We start from the raw sequence: 21,916 nt of genomic DNA on the forward strand, positions 1-21,916 counted from the left end.
CCCACGGGGCCTTTTTAAATGCAATCCATAACCCGGATTTGCCAGGAACCCTTCTTACTCCTCCTACTTGCATGTGACACTGGGCTTAGGATCTGCATAGGAAACACACACACAAGCACACACCTACCTTTGTTGCCTGCAGATGCCTCCTTGGCTGTCCCCAAACGGTATCAAACCAACACCCACGGGAAGCTGTAAGCATAGAGGACATGCCTGCACCCCATTGGACTTACCTGTGTGGGTTAAACCCGGGTTATTTGACAACCTATGGCGGTGATGGTTCTGCTCAGGCAGAGCAGTGCTGATGCTCCTCATAAAGCTGTCGCTGCTGTGAAGGTTCTAGGTGACATCACAAATCCCTATGGTTACATACACAACAAAGCTGGGTTGTTGTTGTTTACACTCTGCAAGGCCTGTGGAAGTGAGTGACATCATAGCACTGTAGTTCTGAGGGTTCTAGATGGATGCAACAATCTCCTGTTGCTTCTATGAAGGCCATAATAGACGACATCACCAAACAGCTCCATAGTCACATACACAGCAAAGGAGAGATGTTGTTTACACCTAGTGATGTCAGTGGTATTGAGTGACATCACAGCACAGTGCTAAGGCTCCTGGGCCTGGACACAGCAGCGGCTGCAATATCTCAACGGAGAATACGTTTATATATATGTGTGTGTGTGCGCATATATATATATATATATATATATATATATATATATATATATTTCTCCGCCGAAATCACTTTTAAACCCATTTCCACCTTTTTTTCCCTTCTCTTCCTCTTACTTTTTTTTCACGTTTTTTTACGTTTTTCTCCTTTTCGCCTCTTTTCTGGGCGTATTATTCTTCTTTTTCTTCTTTTTTTTCGTCTAATGCATACCCCATCAGTGCAGCAATGCTTATTCAATACCGCCAGCAGATGGAGACACTGGGGGATAATTTTCTAAGGATTTATACTGATTTTTCCTGTCTGAATTTGTCGCACAGAAAGTTGCAGGCCAAATATGTGTGACATTTCTGCGACTTTAGCTTCTAGAGCATTTTTACAACATTATACATAGGTGCTGAATACATAAAAAGCGACTGTTCAGCGACAGACAAGTCGCATCGGCTGAAAGTAGGCCAGAATGTCAGTCCATGTTGGAGCAGGTTTAGATACAGTCTAAAGTATAGATCTCAAAGTCTGTGCACAGAATTTAGCAAGGGCCTCGCACCTTCTGATGCATCAGGTAGGTGCACAATAGCATAGCCTAACCCTCTGTACTTTGGTCTATATTGATGCGGGACATAGACAGCCAGCTGATGACCAATCCATTAGTGCAATGGATGGCTGGAAGCATTTGTCTTTGCCTTTGCAATACCACAGAAGCAATGCATGGTCAATGTACAGCAATGACACACCTGTGTGAACAGCCAGGAGACCCCCCCCCCCATGTTATGTTACATAGTTACATAGTTAGTACGGTCGAAAAAAGACATATGTCCATCAAGTTCAACCAGGGAATTAAGGGGTAGGGGTGTGGCGCGATATTGGGGAAGGGATGAGATTTTATATTTCTTCATAAGCATTAATCTTATTTTGTCAATTAGGAACATTCAGCACCCACCCGCTATCAAGGCAGCTGCCTATCATGTCATGCCCTACCTGCACAGGTGTGCTGGCTACTCAAATGATCCAATTAAGGAGGCCATTTAGTCAGCAGCAGCAGAAGTCCTGTGCCTGGACGCTCCAACAGCGGCCAGACACAAGCAGAAGCAGCAGAAGCAGCAGCAGCAGCACCACCTTTTGTTTTTTGGCTGCAGCAGCAGCAAGGCCCACAGGGCTGGCTAGCTGGCTAGCCAGCAAGCAGGTAGCAATGAAAGTAGGAATCTTTCTTTTTAACCCTGTAAGGGGGTGGTGCACTGTACCCGAAGATACTGCCATATCGGGTCAATGCATAGGGCGACGGAAGCAAGCTTCGAAATCGGCCCCCGTTCTCAAAAATCCATTTAATATATGGTCCCCAGATAGGGGACGTATCAGATATTAAACTGATAAGAACAGATACTACACTTGATCTTAGCCAAAAGGCCGAGAAGCGATAACCGTGAAAGGGGCGGGCCCAACAAGGTCCCCTTCATGGGCACTATCACTGCTTGCTGTCAGGGAGGCTGCCAGACAATTTTCCATGCACACTCTGGGCTGGGGGGCAGTCAACCACCAGTACACACAGCAGAACCTAAACCCATACCATTATTGCTAAGCAGCAAGACAGGGGCCCATTGCACTCCCACGGGGCCTTTTTAAATGCAATCCATAACCCGGATTTGCCAGGAACCCTTCTTACTCCTCCTACTTGCATGTGACACTGGGCTTAGGATCTGCATAGGAAACACACACACAAGCACACACCTACCTTTGTTGCCTGCAGATGCCTCCTTGGCTGTCCCCAAACGGTATCAAACCAACACCCACGGGAAGCTGTAAGCATAGAGGACATGCCTGCACCCCATTGGACTTACCTGTGTGGGTTAAACCCGGGTTATTTGACAACCTATGGCGGTGATGGTTCTGCTCAGGCAGAGCAGTGCTGATGCTCCTCATAAAGCTGTCGCTGCTGTGAAGGTTCTAGGTGACATCACAAATCCCTATGGTTACATACACAACAAAGCTGGGTTGTTGTTGTTTACACTCTGCAAGGCCTGTGGAAGTGAGTGACATCATAGCACTGTAGTTCTGAGGGTTCTAGATGGATGCAACAATCTCCTGTTGCTTCTATGAAGGCCATAATAGACGACATCACCAAACAGCTCCATAGTCACATACACAGCAAAGGAGAGATGTTGTTTACACCTAGTGATGTCAGTGGTATTGAGTGACATCACAGCACAGTGCTAAGGCTCCTGGGCCTGGACACAGCAGCGGCTGCAATATCTCAACGGAGAATACGTTTATATATATGTGTGTGTGTGCGCGTATATATATATATATATATATATATATATATATATATATATATATATTTCTCCGCCGAAATCACTTTTAAACCCATTTCCACCTTTTTTTCCCTTCTCTTCCTCTTACTTTTTTTTCACGTTTTTTTACGTTTTTCTCCTTTTCGCCTCTTTTCTGGGCGTATTATTCTTCTTTTTCTTCTTTTTTTTCGTCTAATGCATACCCCATCAGTGCAGCAATGCTTATTCAATACCGCCAGCAGATGGAGACACTGGGGGATAATTTTCTAAGGATTTATACTGATTTTTCCTGTCTGAATTTGTCGCACAGAAAGTTGCAGGCCAAATATGTGTGACATTTCTGCGACTTTAGCTTCTAGAGCATTTTTACAACATTATACATAGGTGCTGAATACATAAAAAGCGACTGTTCAGCGACAGACAAGTCGCATCGGCTGAAAGTAGGCCAGAATGTCAGTCCATGTTGGAGCAGGTTTAGATACAGTCTAAAGTATAGATCTCAAAGTCTGTGCACAGAATTTAGCAAGGGCCTCGCACCTTCTGATGCATCAGGTAGGTGCACAATAGCATAGCCTAACCCTCTGTACTTTGGTCTATATTGATGCGGGACATAGACAGCCAGCTGATGACCAATCCATTAGTGCAATGGATGGCTGGAAGCATTTGTCTTTGCCTTTGCAATACCACAGAAGCAATGCATGGTCAATGTACAGCAATGACACACCTGTGTGAACAGCCAGGAGACCCCCCCCCCATGTTATGTTACATAGTTACATAGTTAGTACGGTCGAAAAAAGACATATGTCCATCAAGTTCAACCAGGGAATTAAGGGGTAGGGGTGTGGCGCGATATTGGGGAAGGGATGAGATTTTATATTTCTTCATAAGCATTAATCTTATTTTGTCAATTAGGAACATTCAGCACCCACCCGCTATCAAGGCAGCTGCCTATCATGTCATGCCCTACCTGCACAGGTGTGCTGGCTACTCAAATGATCCAATTAAGGAGGCCATTTAGTCAGCAGCAGCAGAAGTCCTGTGCCTGGACGCTCCAACAGCGGCCAGACACAAGCAGAAGCAGCAGAAGCAGCAGCAGCAGCACCACCTTTTGTTTTTTGGCTGCAGCAGCAGCAAGGCCCACAGGGCTGGCTAGCTGGCTAGCCAGCAAGCAGGTAGCAATGAAAGTAGGAATCTTTCTTTTTAACCCTGTAAGGGGGTGGTGCACTGTACCCGAAGATACTGCCATATCGGGTCAATGCATAGGGCGACGGAAGCAAGCTTCGAAATCGGCCCCCGTTCTCAAAAATCCATTTAATATATGGTCCCCAGATAGGGGACGTATCAGATATTAAACTGATAAGAACAGATACTACACTTGATCTTAGCCAAAAGGCCGAGAAGCGATAACCGTGAAAGGGGCGGGCCCAACAAGGTCCCCTTCATGGGCACTATCACTGCTTGCTGTCAGGGAGGCTGCCAGACAATTTTCCATGCACACTCTGGGCTGGGGGGCAGTCAACCACCAGTACACACAGCAGAACCTAAACCCATACCATTATTGCTAAGCAGCAAGACAGGGGCCCATTGCACTCCCACGGGGCCTTTTTAAATGCAATCCATAACCCGGATTTGCCAGGAACCCTTCTTACTCCTCCTACTTGCATGTGACACTGGGCTTAGGATCTGCATAGGAAACACACACACAAGCACACACCTACCTTTGTTGCCTGCAGATGCCTCCTTGGCTGTCCCCAAACGGTATCAAACCAACACCCACGGGAAGCTGTAAGCATAGAGGACATGCCTGCACCCCATTGGACTTACCTGTGTGGGTTAAACCCGGGTTATTTGACAACCTATGGCGGTGATGGTTCTGCTCAGGCAGAGCAGTGCTGATGCTCCTCATAAAGCTGTCGCTGCTGTGAAGGTTCTAGGTGACATCACAAATCCCTATGGTTACATACACAACAAAGCTGGGTTGTTGTTGTTTACACTCTGCAAGGCCTGTGGAAGTGAGTGACATCATAGCACTGTAGTTCTGAGGGTTCTAGATGGATGCAACAATCTCCTGTTGCTTCTATGAAGGCCATAATAGACGACATCACCAAACAGCTCCATAGTCACATACACAGCAAAGGAGAGATGTTGTTTACACCTAGTGATGTCAGTGGTATTGAGTGACATCACAGCACAGTGCTAAGGCTCCTGGGCCTGGACACAGCAGCGGCTGCAATATCTCAACGGAGAATACGTTTATATATATGTGTGTGTGTGCGCGTATATATATATATATATATATATATATATATATATATTTCTCCGCCGAAATCACTTTTAAACCCATTTCCACCTTTTTTTCCCTTCTCTTCCTCTTACTTTTTTTTCACGTTTTTTTACGTTTTTCTCCTTTTCGCCTCTTTTCTGGGCGTATTATTCTTCTTTTTCTTCTTTTTTTTCGTCTAATGCATACCCCATCAGTGCAGCAATGCTTATTCAATACCGCCAGCAGATGGAGACACTGGGGGATAATTTTCTAAGGATTTATACTGATTTTTCCTGTCTGAATTTGTCGCACAGAAAGTTGCAGGCCAAATATGTGTGACATTTCTGCGACTTTAGCTTCTAGAGCATTTTTACAACATTATACATAGGTGCTGAATACATAAAAAGCGACTGTTCAGCGACAGACAAGTCGCATCGGCTGAAAGTAGGCCAGAATGTCAGTCCATGTTGGAGCAGGTTTAGATACAGTCTAAAGTATAGATCTCAAAGTCTGTGCACAGAATTTAGCAAGGGCCTCGCACCTTCTGATGCATCAGGTAGGTGCACAATAGCATAGCCTAACCCTCTGTACTTTGGTCTATATTGATGCGGGACATAGACAGCCAGCTGATGACCAATCCATTAGTGCAATGGATGGCTGGAAGCATTTGTCTTTGCCTTTGCAATACCACAGAAGCAATGCATGGTCAATGTACAGCAATGACACACCTGTGTGAACAGCCAGGAGACCCCCCCCCCCATGTTATGTTACATAGTTACATAGTTAGTACGGTCGAAAAAAGACATATGTCCATCAAGTTCAACCAGGGAATTAAGGGGTAGGGGTGTGGCGCGATATTGGGGAAGGGATGAGATTTTATATTTCTTCATAAGCATTAATCTTATTTTGTCAATTAGGAACATTCAGCACCCACCCGCTATCAAGGCAGCTGCCTATCATGTCATGCCCTACCTGCACAGGTGTGCTGGCTACTCAAATGATCCAATTAAGGAGGCCATTTAGTCAGCAGCAGCAGAAGTCCTGTGCCTGGACGCTCCAACAGCGGCCAGACACAAGCAGAAGCAGCAGAAGCAGCAGCAGCAGCACCACCTTTTGTTTTTTGGCTGCAGCAGCAGCAAGGCCCACAGGGCTGGCTAGCTGGCTAGCCAGCAAGCAGGTAGCAATGAAAGTAGGAATCTTTCTTTTTAACCCTGTAAGGGGGTGGTGCACTGTACCCGAAGATACTGCCATATCGGGTCAATGCATAGGGCGACGGAAGCAAGCTTCGAAATCGGCCCCCGTTCTCAAAAATCCATTTAATATATGGTCCCCAGATAGGGGACGTATCAGATATTAAACTGATAAGAACAGATATTACACTTGATCTTAGCCAAAAGGCCGAGAAGCGATAACCGTGAAAGGGGCGGGCCCAACAAGGTCCCCTTCATGGGCACTATCACTGCTTGCTGTCAGGGAGGCTGCCAGACAATTTTCCATGCACACTCTGGGCTGGGGGGCAGTCAACCACCAGTACACACAGCAGAACCTAAACCCATACCATTATTGCTAAGCAGCAAGACAGGGGCCCATTGCACTCCCACGGGGCCTTTTTAAATGCAATCCATAACCCGGATTTGCCAGGAACCCTTCTTACTCCTCCTACTTGCATGTGACACTGGGCTTAGGATCTGCATAGGAAACACACACACAAGCACACACCTACCTTTGTTGCCTGCAGATGCCTCCTTGGCTGTCCCCAAACGGTATCAAACCAACACCCACGGGAAGCTGTAAGCATAGAGGACATGCCTGCACCCCATTGGACTTACCTGTGTGGGTTAAACCCGGGTTATTTGACAACCTATGGCGGTGATGGTTCTGCTCAGGCAGAGCAGTGCTGATGCTCCTCATAAAGCTGTCGCTGCTGTGAAGGTTCTAGGTGACATCACAAATCCCTATGGTTACATACACAACAAAGCTGGGTTGTTGTTGTTTACACTCTGCAAGGCCTGTGGAAGTGAGTGACATCATAGCACTGTAGTTCTGAGGGTTCTAGATGGATGCAACAATCTCCTGTTGCTTCTATGAAGGCCATAATAGACGACATCACCAAACAGCTCCATAGTCACATACACAGCAAAGGAGAGATGTTGTTTACACCTAGTGATGTCAGTGGTATTGAGTGACATCACAGCACAGTGCTAAGGCTCCTGGGCCTGGACACAGCAGCGGCTGCAATATCTCAACGGAGAATACGTTTATATATATGTGTGTGTGTGCGCGTATATATATATATATATATATATATATATATATATATATATTTCTCCGCCGAAATCACTTTTAAACCCATTTCCACCTTTTTTTCCCTTCTCTTCCTCTTACTTTTTTTTCACGTTTTTTTACGTTTTTCTCCTTTTCGCCTCTTTTCTGGGCGTATTATTCTTCTTTTTCTTCTTTTTTTTCGTCTAATGCATACCCCATCAGTGCAGCAATGCTTATTCAATACCGCCAGCAGATGGAGACACTGGGGGATAATTTTCTAAGGATTTATACTGATTTTTCCTGTCTGAATTTGTCGCACAGAAAGTTGCAGGCCAAATATGTGTGACATTTCTGCGACTTTAGCTTCTAGAGCATTTTTACAACATTATACATAGGTGCTGAATACATAAAAAGCGACTGTTCAGCGACAGACAAGTCGCATCGGCTGAAAGTAGGCCAGAATGTCAGTTCATGTTGGAGCAGGTTTAGATACAGTCTAAAGTATAGATCTCAAAGTCTGTGCACAGAATTTAGCAAGGGCCTCGCACCTTCTGATGCATCAGGTAGGTGCACAATAGCATAGCCTAACCCTCTGTACTTTGGTCTATATTGATGCGGGACATAGACAGCCAGCTGATGACCAATCCATTAGTGCAATGGATGGCTGGAAGCATTTGTCTTTGCCTTTGCAATACCACAGAAGCAATGCATGGTCAATGTACAGCAATGACACACCTGTGTGAACAGCCAGGAGACCCCCCCCCCATGTTATGTTACATAGTTACATAGTTAGTACGGTCGAAAAAAGACATATGTCCATCAAGTTCAACCAGGGAATTAAGGGGTAGGGGTGTGGCGCGATATTGGGGAAGGGATGAGATTTTATATTTCTTCATAAGCATTAATCTTATTTTGTCAATTAGGAACATTCAGCACCCACCCGCTATCAAGGCAGCTGCCTATCATGTCATGCCCTACCTGCACAGGTGTGCTGGCTACTCAAATGATCCAATTAAGGAGGCCATTTAGTCAGCAGCAGCAGAAGTCCTGTGCCTGGACGCTCCAACAGCGGCCAGACACAAGCAGAAGCAGCAGAAGCAGCAGCAGCAGCACCACCTTTTGTTTTTTGGCTGCAGCAGCAGCAAGGCCCACAGGGCTGGCTAGCTGGCTAGCCAGCAAGCAGGTAGCAATGAAAGTAGGAATCTTTCTTTTTAACCCTGTAAGGGGGTGGTGCACTGTACCCGAAGATACTGCCATATCGGGTCAATGCATAGGGCGACGGAAGCAAGCTTCGAAATCGGCCCCCGTTCTCAAAAATCCATTTAATATATGGTCCCCAGATAGGGGACGTATCAGATATTAAACTGATAAGAACAGATACTACACTTGATCTTAGCCAAAAGGCCGAGAAGCGATAACCGTGAAAGGGGCGGGCCCAACAAGGTCCCCTTCATGGGCACTATCACTGCTTGCTGTCAGGGAGGCTGCCAGACAATTTTCCATGCACACTCTGGGCTGGGGGGCAGTCAACCACCAGTACACACAGCAGAACCTAAACCCATACCATTATTGCTAAGCAGCAAGACAGGGGCCCATTGCACTCCCACGGGGCCTTTTTAAATGCAATCCATAACCCGGATTTGCCAGGAACCCTTCTTACTCCTCCTACTTGCATGTGACACTGGGCTTAGGATCTGCATAGGAAACACACACACAAGCACACACCTACCTTTGTTGCCTGCAGATGCCTCCTTGGCTGTCCCCAAACGGTATCAAACCAACACCCACGGGAAGCTGTAAGCATAGAGGACATGCCTGCACCCCATTGGACTTACCTGTGTGGGTTAAACCCGGGTTATTTGACAACCTATGGCGGTGATGGTTCTGCTCAGGCAGAGCAGTGCTGATGCTCCTCATAAAGCTGTCGCTGCTGTGAAGGTTCTAGGTGACATCACAAATCCCTATGGTTACATACACAACAAAGCTGGGTTGTTGTTGTTTACACTCTGCAAGGCCTGTGGAAGTGAGTGACATCATAGCACTGTAGTTCTGAGGGTTCTAGATGGATGCAACAATCTCCTGTTGCTTCTATGAAGGCCATAATAGACGACATCACCAAACAGCTCCATAGTCACATACACAGCAAAGGAGAGATGTTGTTTACACCTAGTGATGTCAGTGGTATTGAGTGACATCACAGCACAGTGCTAAGGCTCCTGGGCCTGGACACAGCAGCGGCTGCAATATCTCAACGGAGAATACGTTTATATATATGTGTGTGTGTGCGCGTATATATATATATATATATATATATATATATATATTTCTCCGCCGAAATCACTTTTAAACCCATTTCCACCTTTTTTTCCCTTCTCTTCCTCTTACTTTTTTTTCACGTTTTTTTACGTTTTTCTCCTTTTCGCCTCTTTTCTGGGCGTATTATTCTTCTTTTTCTTCTTTTTTTTCGTCTAATGCATACCCCATCAGTGCAGCAATGCTTATTCAATACCGCCAGCAGATGGAGACACTGGGGGATAATTTTCTAAGGATTTATACTGATTTTTCCTGTCTGAATTTGTCGCACAGAAAGTTGCAGGCCAAATATGTGTGACATTTCTGCGACTTTAGCTTCTAGAGCATTTTTACAACATTATACATAGGTGCTGAATACATAAAAAGCGACTGTTCAGCGACAGACAAGTCGCATCGGCTGAAAGTAGGCCAGAATGTCAGTCCATGTTGGAGCAGGTTTAGATACAGTCTAAAGTATAGATCTCAAAGTCTGTGCACAGAATTTAGCAAGGGCCTCGCACCTTCTGATGCATCAGGTAGGTGCACAATAGCATAGCCTAACCCTCTGTACTTTGGTCTATATTGATGCGGGACATAGACAGCCAGCTGATGACCAATCCATTAGTGCAATGGATGGCTGGAAGCATTTGTCTTTGCCTTTGCAATACCACAGAAGCAATGCATGGTCAATGTACAGCAATGACACACCTGTGTGAACAGCCAGGAGACCCCCCCCCCATGTTATGTTACATAGTTACATAGTTAGTACGGTCGAAAAAAGACATATGTCCATCAAGTTCAACCAGGGAATTAAGGGGTAGGGGTGTGGCGCGATATTGGGGAAGGGATGAGATTTTATATTTCTTCATAAGCATTAATCTTATTTTGTCAATTAGGAACATTCAGCACCCACCCGCTATCAAGGCAGCTGCCTATCATGTCATGCCCTACCTGCACAGGTGTGCTGGCTACTCAAATGATCCAATTAAGGAGGCCATTTAGTCAGCAGCAGCAGAAGTCCTGTGCCTGGACGCTCCAACAGCGGCCAGACACAAGCAGAAGCAGCAGAAGCAGCAGCAGCAGCACCACCTTTTGTTTTTTGGCTGCAGCAGCAGCAAGGCCCACAGGGCTGGCTAGCTGGCTAGCCAGCAAGCAGGTAGCAATGAAAGTAGGAATCTTTCTTTTTAACCCTGTAAGGGGGTGGTGCACTGTACCCGAAGATACTGCCATATCGGGTCAATGCATAGGGCGACGGAAGCAAGCTTCGAAATCGGCCCCCGTTCTCAAAAATCCATTTAATATATGGTCCCCAGATAGGGGACGTATCAGATATTAAACTGATAAGAACAGATACTCTTATCTAAAGCCGAGGAACGTGCTTTCGATTCACCCAAAGTGCAAGAAAAAGTGCAAACGTGTTACACTAAAAAAACGTGCACAAAGGATGCGGTCTATCGCAAGCCCTTCTCCGATAGGAGAGAGGCCCCCCAACAAACCTTACCCTTCGCCTCCGGACCAAAAGGTACCTGCGAGGTTCCAGGTTCGATGTCCCTTTTCGCCGAAGCTACTAGGAGACCACAAATGCTCCCGGCATCCCCCTTGGCGTTAGCCAAGGTATCTGCCCGCAGAGCCGATTACGGTAGGTACCCTGCGAAGCAGGAGTACCCGGGGTGTTTGCAGGGAGGTGCGGAACCTAATGGCCACACACACCTCCCCTAGACCGCCAGGAGGGACACCCAGAAGGGCTACCGCATCCTGACAAATCCTGTGAACACACAACACGCAAAAAGTGACACAGTGAGACAAAAGATAAATAAATAAGTGAATGTGTGCAGATATACTGCCCGGACATCCGGCCGGATCTATAAAAATTTCTCTGATCCTAGCCAGAAGGCCGGGAATCAAGAGGTGAGTGCCACAAGGTGAAGAGATTATGGTGCCCGTGCTTCAACTCAGTGAGCCTATTCTCCCAGTGAGTTTCGGCACCTCGGGGTCACCACTCCCCGAGGCACAAAAGTACCTCGGCTCTAGACCCTCTCAGCCTCATGGCGAGACCCGGAGGGAACAGGTCACATCGGGGCAGCCGTCGAGCTGATTCCTCAGAACCAGCCCCGGAAAGCCCTGGTACACCTGCATCCTCCATGCAGCACCCATCCCCACCAGCATGAAAACTGATAAGAACAGATACTACACTTGATCTTAGCCAAAAGGCCGAGAAGCGATAACCGTGAAAGGGGCGGGCCCAACAAGGTCCCCTTCATGGGCACTATCACTGCTTGCTGTCAGGGAGGCTGCCAGACAATTTTCCATGCACACTCTGGGCTGGGGGGCAGTCAACCACCAGTACACACAGCAGAACCTAAACCCATACCATTATTGCTAAGCAGCAAGACAGGGGCCCATTGCACTCCCACGGGGCCTTTTTAAATGCAATCCATAACCCGGATTTGCCAGGAACCCTTCTTACTCCTCCTACTTGCATGTGACACTGGGCTTAGGATCTGCATAGGAAACACACACACAAGCACACACCTACCTTTGTTGCCTGCAGATGCCTCCTTGGCTGTCCCCAAACGGTATCAAACCAACACCCACGGGAAGCTGTAAGCATAGAGGACATGCCTGCACCCCATTGGACTTACCTGTGTGGGTTAAACCCGGGTTATTTGACAACCTATGGCGGTGATGGTTCTGCTCAGGCAGAGCAGTGCTGATGCTCCTCATAAAGCTGTCGCTGCTGTGAAGGTTCTAGGTGACATCACAAATCCCTATGGTTACATACACAACAAAGCTGGGTTGTTGTTGTTTACACTCTGCAAGGCCTGTGGAAGTGAGTGACATCATAGCACTGTAGTTCTGAGGGTTCTAGATGGATGCAACAATCTCCTGTTGCTTCTATGAAGGCCATAATAGACGACATCACCAAACAGCTCCATAGTCACATACACAGCAAAGGAGAGATGTTGTTTACACCTAGTGATGTCAGTGGTATTGAGTGACATCACAGCACAGTGCTAAGGCTCCTGGGCCTGGACACAGCAGCGGCTGCAATATCTCAACGGAGAATACGTTTATATATATGTGTGTGTGTGCGCGTATATATATATATATATATATATATATATATATATATATATTTCTCCGCCAAAATCACTTTTAAACCCATTTCCACCTTTTTTTCCCTTCTCTTCCTCTTACTTTTTTTTCACGTTTTTTTACGTTTTTCTCCTTTTCGCCTCTTTTCTGGGCGTATTATTCTTCTTTTTCTTCTTTTTTTTCGTCTAATGCATACCCCATCAGTGCAGCAATGCTTATTCAATACCGCCAGCAGATGGAGACACTGGGGGATAATTTTCTAAGGATTTATACTGATTTTTCCTGTCTGAATTTGTCGCACAGAAAGTTGCAGGCCAAATATGTGTGACATTTCTGCGACTTTAGCTTCTAGAGCATTTTTACAACATTATACATAGGTGCTGAATACATAAAAAGCGACTGTTCAGCGACAGACAAGTCGCATCGGCTGAAAGTAGGCCAGAATGTCAGTCCATGTTGGAGCAGGTTTAGATACAGTCTAAAGTATAGATCTCAAAGTCTGTGCACAGAATTTAGCAAGGGCCTCGCACCTTCTGATGCATCAGGTAGGTGCACAATAGCATAGCCTAACCCTCTGTACTTTGGTCTATATTGATGCGGGACATAGACAGCCAGCTGATGACCAATCCATTAGTGCAATGGATGGCTGGAAGCATTTGTCTTTGCCTTTGCAATACCACAGAAGCAATGCATGGTCAATGTACAGCAATTACACACCTGTGTGAACAGCCAGGAGACCCCCCCCCCCCATGTTATGTTACATAGTTACATAGTTAGTACGGTCGAAAAAAGACATATGTCCATCAAGTTCAACCAGGGAATTAAGGGGTAGGGGTGTGGCGCGATATTGGGGAAGGGATGAGATTTTATATTTCTTCATAAGCATTAATCTTATTTTGTCAATTAGGAACATTCAGCACCCACCCGCTATCAAGGCAGCTGCCTATCATGTCATGCCCTACCTGCACAGGTGTGCTGGCTACTCAAATGATCCAATTAAGGAGGCCATTTAGTCAGCAGCAGCAGAAGTCCTGTGCCTGGACGCTCCAACAGCGGCCAGACACAAGCAGAAGCAGCAGAAGCAGCAGCAGCAGCACCACCTTTTGTTTTTTGGCTGCAGCAGCAGCAAGGCCCACAGGGCTGGCTAGCTGGCTAGCCAGCAAGCAGGTAGCAATGAAAGTAGGAATCTTTCTTTTTAACCCTGTAAGGGGGTGGTGCACTGTACCCGAAGATACTGCCATATCGGGTCAATGCATAGGGCGACGGAAGCAAGCTTCGAAATCGGCCCCCGTTCTCAAAAATCCATTTAATATATGGTCCCCAGATAGGGGACGTATCAGATATTAAACTGATAAGAACAGATACTACACTTGATCTTAGCCAAAAGGCCGAGAAGCGATAACCGTGAAAGGGGCGGGCCCAACAAGGTCCCCTTCATGGGCACTATCACTGCTTGCTGTCAGGGAGGCTGCCAGACAATTTTCCATGCACACTCTGGGCTGGGGGGCAGTCAACCACCAGTACACACAGCAGAACCTAAACCCATACCATTATTGCTAAGCAGCAAGACAGGGGCCCATTGCACTCCCACGGGGCCTTTTTAAATGCAATCCATAACCCGGATTTGCCAGGAACCCTTCTTACTCCTCCTACTTGCATGTGACACTGGGCTTAGGATCTGCATAGGAAACACACACACAAGCACACACCTACCTTTGTTGCCTGCAGATGCCTCCTTGGCTGTCCCCAAACGGTATCAAACCAACACCCACGGGAAGCTGTAAGCATAGAGGACATGCCTGCACCCCATTGGACTTACCTGTGTGGGTTAAACCCGGGTTATTTGACAACCTATGGCGGTGATGGTTCTGCTCAGGCAGAGCAGTGCTGATGCTCCTCATAAAGCTGTCGCTGCTGTGAAGGTTCTAGGTGACATCACAAATCCCTATGGTTACATACACAACAAAGCTGGGTTGTTGTTGTTTACACTCTGCAAGGCCTGTGGAAGTGAGTGACATCATAGCACTGTAGTTCTGAGGGTTCTAGATGGATGCAACAATCTCCTGTTGCTTCTATGAAGGCCATAATAGACGACATCACCAAACAGCTCCATAGTCACATACACAGCAAAGGAGAGATGTTGTTTACACCTAGTGATGTCAGTGGTATTGAGTGACATCACAGCACAGTGCTAAGGCTCCTGGGCCTGGACACAGCAGCGGCTGCAATATCTCAACGGAGAATACGTTTATATATATGTGTGTGTGTGCGCGTATATATATATATATATATATATATATATATATATATATATATATATTTCTCCGCCGAAATCACTTTTAAACCCATTTCCACCTTTTTTTCCCTTCTCTTCCTCTTACTTTTTTTTCACGTTTTTTTACGTTTTTCTCCTTTTCGCCTCTTTTCTGGGCGTATTATTCTTCTTTTTCTTCTTTTTTTTCGTCTAATGCATACCCCATCAGTGCAGCAATACTTATTCAATACCGCCAGCAGATGGAGACACTGGGGGATAATTTTCTAAGGATTTATACTGATTTTTCCTGTCTGAATTTGTCGCACAGAAAGTTGCAGGCCAAATATGTGTGACATTTCTGCGACTTTAGCTTCTAGAGCATTTTTACAACATTATACATAGGTGCTGAATACATAAAAAGCGACTGTTCAGCGACAGACAAGTCGCATCGGCTGAAAGTAGGCCAGAATGTCAGTCCATGTTGGAGCAGGTTTAGATACAGTCTAAAGTATAGATCTCAAAGTCTGTGCACAGAATTTAGCAAGGGCCTCGCACCTTCTGATGCATCAGGTAGGTGCACAATAGCATAGCCTAACCCTCTGTACTTTGGTCTATATTGATGCGGGACATAGACAGCCAGCTGATGACCAATCCATTAGTGCAATGGATGGCTGGAAGCATTTGTCTTTGCCTTTGCAATACCACAGAAGCAATGCATGGTCAATGTACAGCAATGACACACCTGTGTGAACAGCCAGGAGACCCCCCCCCCATGTTATGTTACATAGTTACATAGTTAGTACGGTCGAAAAAAGACATATGTCCATCAAGTTCAACCAGGGAATTAAGGGGTAGGGGTGTGGCGCGATATTGGGGAAGGGATGAGATTTTATATTTCTTCATAAGCATTAATCTTATTTTGTCAATTAGGAACATTCAGCACCCACCCGCTATCAAGGCAGCTGCCTATCATGTCATGCCCTACCTGCACAGGTGTGCTGGCTACTCAAATGATCCAATTAAGGAGGCCATTTAGTCAGCAGCAGCAGAAGTCCTGTGCCTGGACGCTCCAACAGCGGCCAGACACAAGCAGAAGCAGCAGAAGCAGCAGCAGCAGCACCACCTTTTGTTTTTTGGCTGCAGCAGCAGCAAGGCCCACAGGGCTGGCTAGCTGGCTAGCCAGCAAGCAGGTAGCAATGAAAGTAGGAATCTTTCTTTTTAACCCTGTAAGGGGGTGGTGCACTGTACCCGAAGATACTGCCATATCGGGTCAATGCATAGGGCGACGGAAGCAAGCTTCGAAATCGGCCCCCGTTCTCAAAAATCCATTTAATATATGGTCCCCAGATAGGGGACGTATCAGATATTAAACTGATAAGAACAGATACTACACTTGATCTTAGCCAAAAGGCCGAGAAGCGATAACCGTGAAAGGGGCGGGCCCAACAAGGTCCCCTTCATGGGCACTATCACTGCTTGCTGTCAGGGAGGCTGCCAGACAATTTTCCATGCACACTCTGGGCTGGGGGGCAGTCAACCACCAGTACACACAGCAGAACCTAAACCCATACCATTATTGCTAAGCAGCAAGACAGGGGCCCATTGCACTCCCACGGGGCCTTTTTAAATGCAATCCATAACCCGGATTTGCCAGGAACCCTTCTTACTCCTCCTACTTGCATGTGACACTGGGCTTAGGATCTGCATAGGAAACACACACACAAGCACACACCTACCTTTGTTGCCTGCAGATGCCTCCTTGGCTGTCCCCAAACGGTATCAAACCAACACCCACGGGAAGCTGTAAGCATAGAGGACATGCCTGCACCCCATTGGACTTACCTGTGTGGGTTAAACCCGGGTTATTTGACAACCTATGGCGGTGATGGTTCTGCTCAGGCAGAGCAGTGCTGATGCTCCTCATAAAGCTGTCGCTGCTGTGAAGGTTCTAGGTGACATCACAAATCCCTATGGTTACATACACAACAAAGCTGGGTTGTTGTTGTTTACACTCTGCAAGGCCTGTGGAAGTGAGTGACATCATAGCACTGTAGTTCTGAGGGTTCTAGATGGATGCAACAATCTCCTGTTGCTTCTATGAAGGCCATAATAGACGACATCACCAAACAGCTCCATAGTCACATACACAGCAAAGGAGAGATGTTGTTTACACCTAGTGATGTCAGTGGTATTGAGTGACATCACAGCACAGTGCTAAGGCTCCTGGGCCTGGACACAGCAGCGGCTGCAATATCTCAACGGAGAATACGTTTATATATATGTGTGTGTGTGCGCGTATATATATATATATATATATATATATATATATATATATTTCTCCGCCGAAATCACTTTTAAACCCATTTCCACCTTTTTTTCCCTTCTCTTCCTCTTACTTTTTTTTCACGTTTTTTTACGTTTTTCTCCTTTTCGCCTCTTTTCTGGGCGTATTATTCTTCTTTTTCTTCTTTTTTTTCGTCTAATGCATACCCCATCAGTGCAGCAATGCTTATTCAATACCGCCAGCAGATGGAGACACTGGGGGATAATTTTCTAAGGATTTATACTGATTTTTCCTGTCTGAATTTGTCGCACAGAAAGTTGCAGGCCAAATATGTGTGACATTTCTGCGACTTTAGCTTCTAGAGCATTTTTACAACATTATACATAGGTGCTGAATACATAAAAAGCGACTGTTCAGCGACAGACAAGTCGCATCGGCTGAAAGTAGGCCAGAATGTCAGTCCATGTTGGAGCAGGTTTAGATACAGTCTAAAGTATAGATCTCAAAGTCTGTGCACAGAATTTAGCAAGGGCCTCGCACCTTCTGATGCATCAGGTAGGTGCACAATAGCATAGCCTAACCCTCTGTACTTTGGTCTATATTGATGCGGGACATAGACAGCCAGCTGATGACCAATCCATTAGTGCAATGGATGGCTGGAAGCATTTGTCTTTGCCTTTGCAATACCACAGAAGCAATGCATGGTCAATGTACAGCAATGACACACCTGTGTGAACAGCCAGGAGACCCCCCCCCATGTTATGTTACATAGTTACATAGTTAGTACGGTCGAAAAAAGACATATGTCCATCAAGTTCAACCAGGGAATTAAGGGGTAGGGGTGTGGCGCGATATTGGGGAAGGGATGAGATTTTATATTTCTTCATAAGCATTAATCTTATTTTGTCAATTAGGAACATTCAGCACCCACCCGCTATCAAGGCAGCTGCCTATCATGTCATGCCCTACCTGCACAGGTGTGCTGGCTACTCAAATGATCCAATTAAGGAGGCCATTTAGTCAGCAGCAGCAGAAGTCCTGTGCCTGGACGCTCCAACAGCGGCCAGACACAAGCAGAAGCAGCAGAAGCAGCAGCAGCAGCACCACCTTTTGTTTTTTGGCTGCAGCAGCAGCAAGGCCCACAGGGCTGGCTAGCTGGCTAGCCAGCAAGCAGGTAGCAATGAAAGTAGGAATCTTTCTTTTTAACCCTGTAAGGGGGTGGTGCACTGTACCCGAAGATACTGCCATATCGGGTCAATGCATAGGGCGACGGAAGCAAGCTTCGAAATCGGCCCCCGTTCTCAAAAATCCATTTAATATATGGTCCCCAGATAGGGGACGTATCAGATATTAAACTGATAAGAACAGATACTACACTTGATCTTAGCCAAAAGGCCGAGAAGCGATAACCGTGAAAGGGGCGGGCCCAACAAGGTCCCCTTCATGGGCACTATCACTGCTTGCTGTCAGGGAGGCTGCCAGACAATTTTCCATGCACACTCTGGGCTGGGGGGCAGTCAACCACCAGTACACACAGCAGAACCTAAACCCATACCATTATTGCTAAGCAGCAAGACAGGGGCCCATTGCACTCCCACGGGGCCTTTTTAAATGCAATCCATAACCCGGATTTGCCAGGAACCCTTCTTACTCCTCCTACTTGCATGTGACACTGGGCTTAGGATCTGCATAGGAAACACACACACAAGCACACACCTACCTTTGTTGCCTGCAGATGCCTCCTTGGCTGTCCCCAAACGGTATCAAACCAACACCCACGGGAAGCTGTAAGCATAGAGGACATGCCTGCACCCCATTGGACTTACCTGTGTGGGTTAAACCCGGGTTATTTGACAACCTATGGCGGTGATGGTTCTGCTCAGGCAGAGCAGTGCTGATGCTCCTCATAAAGCTGTCGCTGCTGTGAAGGTTCTAGGTGACATCACAAATCCCTATGGTTACATACACAACAAAGCTGGGTTGTTGTTGTTTACACTCTGCAAGGCCTGTGGAAGTGAGTGACATCATAGCACTGTAGTTCTGAGGGTTCTAGATGGATGCAACAATCTCCTGTTGCTTCTATGAAGGCCATAATAGACGACATCACCAAACAGCTCCATAGTCACATACACAGCAAAGGAGAGATGTTGTTTACACCTAGTGATGTCAGTGGTATTGAGTGACATCACAGCACAGTGCTAAGGCTCCTGGGCCTGGACACAGCAGCGGCTGCAATATCTCAACGGAGAATACGTTTATATATATGTGTGTGTGTGCGCGTATATATATATATATATATATATATATATATATATATATATATATTTCTCCGCCGAAATCACTTTTAAACCCATTTCCACCTTTTTTTCCCTTCTCTTCCTCTTACTTTTTTTTCACGTTTTTTTACGTTTTTCTCCTTTTCGCCTCTTTTCTGGGCGTATTATTCTTCTTTTTCTTCTTTTTTTTCGTCTAATGCATACCCCATCAGTGCAGCAATGCTTATTCAATACCGCCAGCAGATGGAGACACTGGGGGATAATTTTCTAAGGATTTATACTGATTTTTCCTGTCTGAATTTGTCGCACAGAAAGTTGCAGGCCAAATATGTGTGACATTTCTGCGACTTTAGCTTCTAGAGCATTTTTACAACATTATACATAGGTGCTGAATACATAAAAAGCGACTGTTCAGCGACAGACAAGTCGCATCGGCTGAAAGTAGGCCAGAATGTCAGTCCATGTTGGAGCAGGTTTAGATACAGTCTAAAGTATAGATCTCAAAGTCTGTGCACAGAATTTAGCAAGGGCCTCGCACCTTCTGATGCATCAGGTAGGTGCACAATAGCATAGCCTAACCCTCTGTACTTTGGTCTATATTGATGCGGGACATAGACAGCCAGCTGATGACCAATCCATTAGTGCAATGGATGGCTGGAAGCATTTGTCTTTGCCTTTGCAATACCACAGAAGCAATGCATGGTCAATGTACAGCAATGACACACCTGTGTGAACAGCCAGGAGACCCCCCCCCCCATGTTATGTTACATAGTTACATAGTTAGTACGGTCGAAAAAAGACATATGTCCATCAAGTTCAACCAGGGAATTAAGGGGTAGGGGTGTGGCGCGATATTGGGGAAGGGATGAGATTTTATATTTCTTCATAAGCATTAATCTTATTTTGTCAATTAGGAACATTCAGCACCCACCCGCTATCAAGGCAGCTGCCTATCATGTCATGCCCTACCTGCACAGGTGTGCTGGCTACTCAAATGATCCAATTAAGGAGGCCATTTAGTCAGCAGCAGCAGAAGTCCTGTGCCTGGACGCTCCAACAGCGGCCAGACACAAGCAGAAGCAGCAGAAGCAGCAGCAGCAGCACCACCTTTTGTTTTTTGGCTGCAGCAGCAGCAAGGCCCACAGGGCTGGCTAGCTGGCTAGCCAGCAAGCAGGTAGCAATGAAAGTAGGAATCTTTCTTTTTAACCCTGTAAGGGGGTGGTGCACTGTACCCGAAGATACTGCCATATCGGGTCAATGCATAGGGCGACGGAAGCAAGCTTCGAAATCGGCCCCCGTTCTCAAAAATCCATTTAATATATGGTCCCCAGATAGGGGACGTATCAGATATTAAACTGATAAGAACAGATACTACACTTGATCTTAGCCAAAAGGCCGAGAAGCGATAACCGTGAAAGGGGCGGGCCCAACAAGGTCCCCTTCATGGGCACTATCACTGCTTGCTGTCAGGGAGGCTGCCAGACAATTTTCCATGCACACTCTGGGCTGGGGGGCAGTCAACCACCAGTACACACAGCAGAACCTAAACCCATACCATTATTGCTAAGCAGCAAGACAGGGGCCCATTGCACTCCCACGGGGCCTTTTTAAATGCAATCCATAACCCGGATTTGCCAGGAACCCTTCTTACTCCTCCTACTTGCATGTGACACTGGGCTTAGGATCTGCATAGGAAACACACACACAAGCACACACCTACCTTTGTTGCCTGCAGATGCCTCCTTGGCTGTCCCCAAACGGTATCAAACCAACACCCACGGGAAGCTGTAAGCATAGAGGACATGCCTGCACCCCATTGGACTTACCTGTGTGGGTTAAACCCGGGTTATTTGACAACCTATGGCGGTGATGGTTCTGCTCAGGCAGAGCAGTGCTGATGCTCCTCATAAAGCTGTCGCTGCTGTGAAGGTTCTAGGTGACATCACAAATCCCTATGGTTACATACACAACAAAGCTGGGTTGTTGTTGTTTACACTCTGCAAGGCCTGTGGAAGTGAGTGACATCATAGCACTGTAGTTCTGAGGGTTCTAGATGGATGCAACAATCTCCTGTTGCTTCTATGAAGGCCATAATAGACGACATCACCAAACAGCTCCATAGTCACATACACAGCAAAGGAGAGATGTTGTTTACACCTAGTGATGTCAGTGGTATTGAGTGACATCACAGCACAGTGCTAAGGCTCCTGGGCCTGGACACAGCAGCG

General features: G+C 46.4%; 8 non-coding genes and 2 pseudogenes across 8 annotated transcripts; all 10 read right to left on the bottom strand.

Moving 5' to 3' along the window:
- Positions 1–1,895: 1,895 nt before the first annotated feature.
- On the bottom strand, positions 1,896–2,086 carry LOC130310359 (U2 spliceosomal RNA). Its single transcript, XR_008858886.1, has one exon. It is a non-coding gene; the product is annotated as a U2 spliceosomal RNA (small nuclear RNA).
- A 2,086-nt stretch (positions 2,087–4,172) lies between these two features.
- LOC130310360 (U2 spliceosomal RNA) lies at positions 4,173–4,363 on the bottom strand. The gene has a single exon (XR_008858887.1). It is a non-coding gene; the product is annotated as a U2 spliceosomal RNA (small nuclear RNA).
- A 2,077-nt stretch (positions 4,364–6,440) lies between these two features.
- Positions 6,441–6,631, bottom strand: LOC130310428 (U2 spliceosomal RNA). The gene has a single exon (XR_008858953.1). It is a non-coding gene; the product is annotated as a U2 spliceosomal RNA (small nuclear RNA).
- Positions 6,632–8,711: 2,080 nt separating this feature from the next.
- On the bottom strand, positions 8,712–8,902 carry LOC130310361 (U2 spliceosomal RNA). The gene has a single exon (XR_008858888.1). It is a non-coding gene; the product is annotated as a U2 spliceosomal RNA (small nuclear RNA).
- Positions 8,903–10,976: 2,074 nt separating this feature from the next.
- Positions 10,977–11,156, bottom strand: LOC130310435 (U2 spliceosomal RNA; annotated as a pseudogene).
- Positions 11,157–11,841: 685 nt separating this feature from the next.
- On the bottom strand, positions 11,842–12,001 carry LOC130310452 (U2 spliceosomal RNA; annotated as a pseudogene).
- A 2,082-nt stretch (positions 12,002–14,083) lies between these two features.
- LOC130310362 (U2 spliceosomal RNA) lies at positions 14,084–14,274 on the bottom strand. Its single transcript, XR_008858889.1, has one exon. It is a non-coding gene; the product is annotated as a U2 spliceosomal RNA (small nuclear RNA).
- Positions 14,275–16,360: 2,086 nt separating this feature from the next.
- LOC130310364 (U2 spliceosomal RNA) lies at positions 16,361–16,551 on the bottom strand. Its single transcript, XR_008858890.1, has one exon. It is a non-coding gene; the product is annotated as a U2 spliceosomal RNA (small nuclear RNA).
- A 2,077-nt stretch (positions 16,552–18,628) lies between these two features.
- Positions 18,629–18,819, bottom strand: LOC130310365 (U2 spliceosomal RNA). Its single transcript, XR_008858891.1, has one exon. It is a non-coding gene; the product is annotated as a U2 spliceosomal RNA (small nuclear RNA).
- Positions 18,820–20,904: 2,085 nt separating this feature from the next.
- Positions 20,905–21,095, bottom strand: LOC130310366 (U2 spliceosomal RNA). The gene has a single exon (XR_008858892.1). It is a non-coding gene; the product is annotated as a U2 spliceosomal RNA (small nuclear RNA).
- Between the last annotated feature and the right edge of the window lie 821 nt (positions 21,096–21,916).

This window comes from Hyla sarda, unplaced genomic scaffold (assembly GCF_029499605.1).
Source record: "Hyla sarda isolate aHylSar1 unplaced genomic scaffold, aHylSar1.hap1 scaffold_157, whole genome shotgun sequence".
Taxonomy (NCBI): Eukaryota; Metazoa; Chordata; class Amphibia; order Anura; family Hylidae; genus Hyla; species Hyla sarda.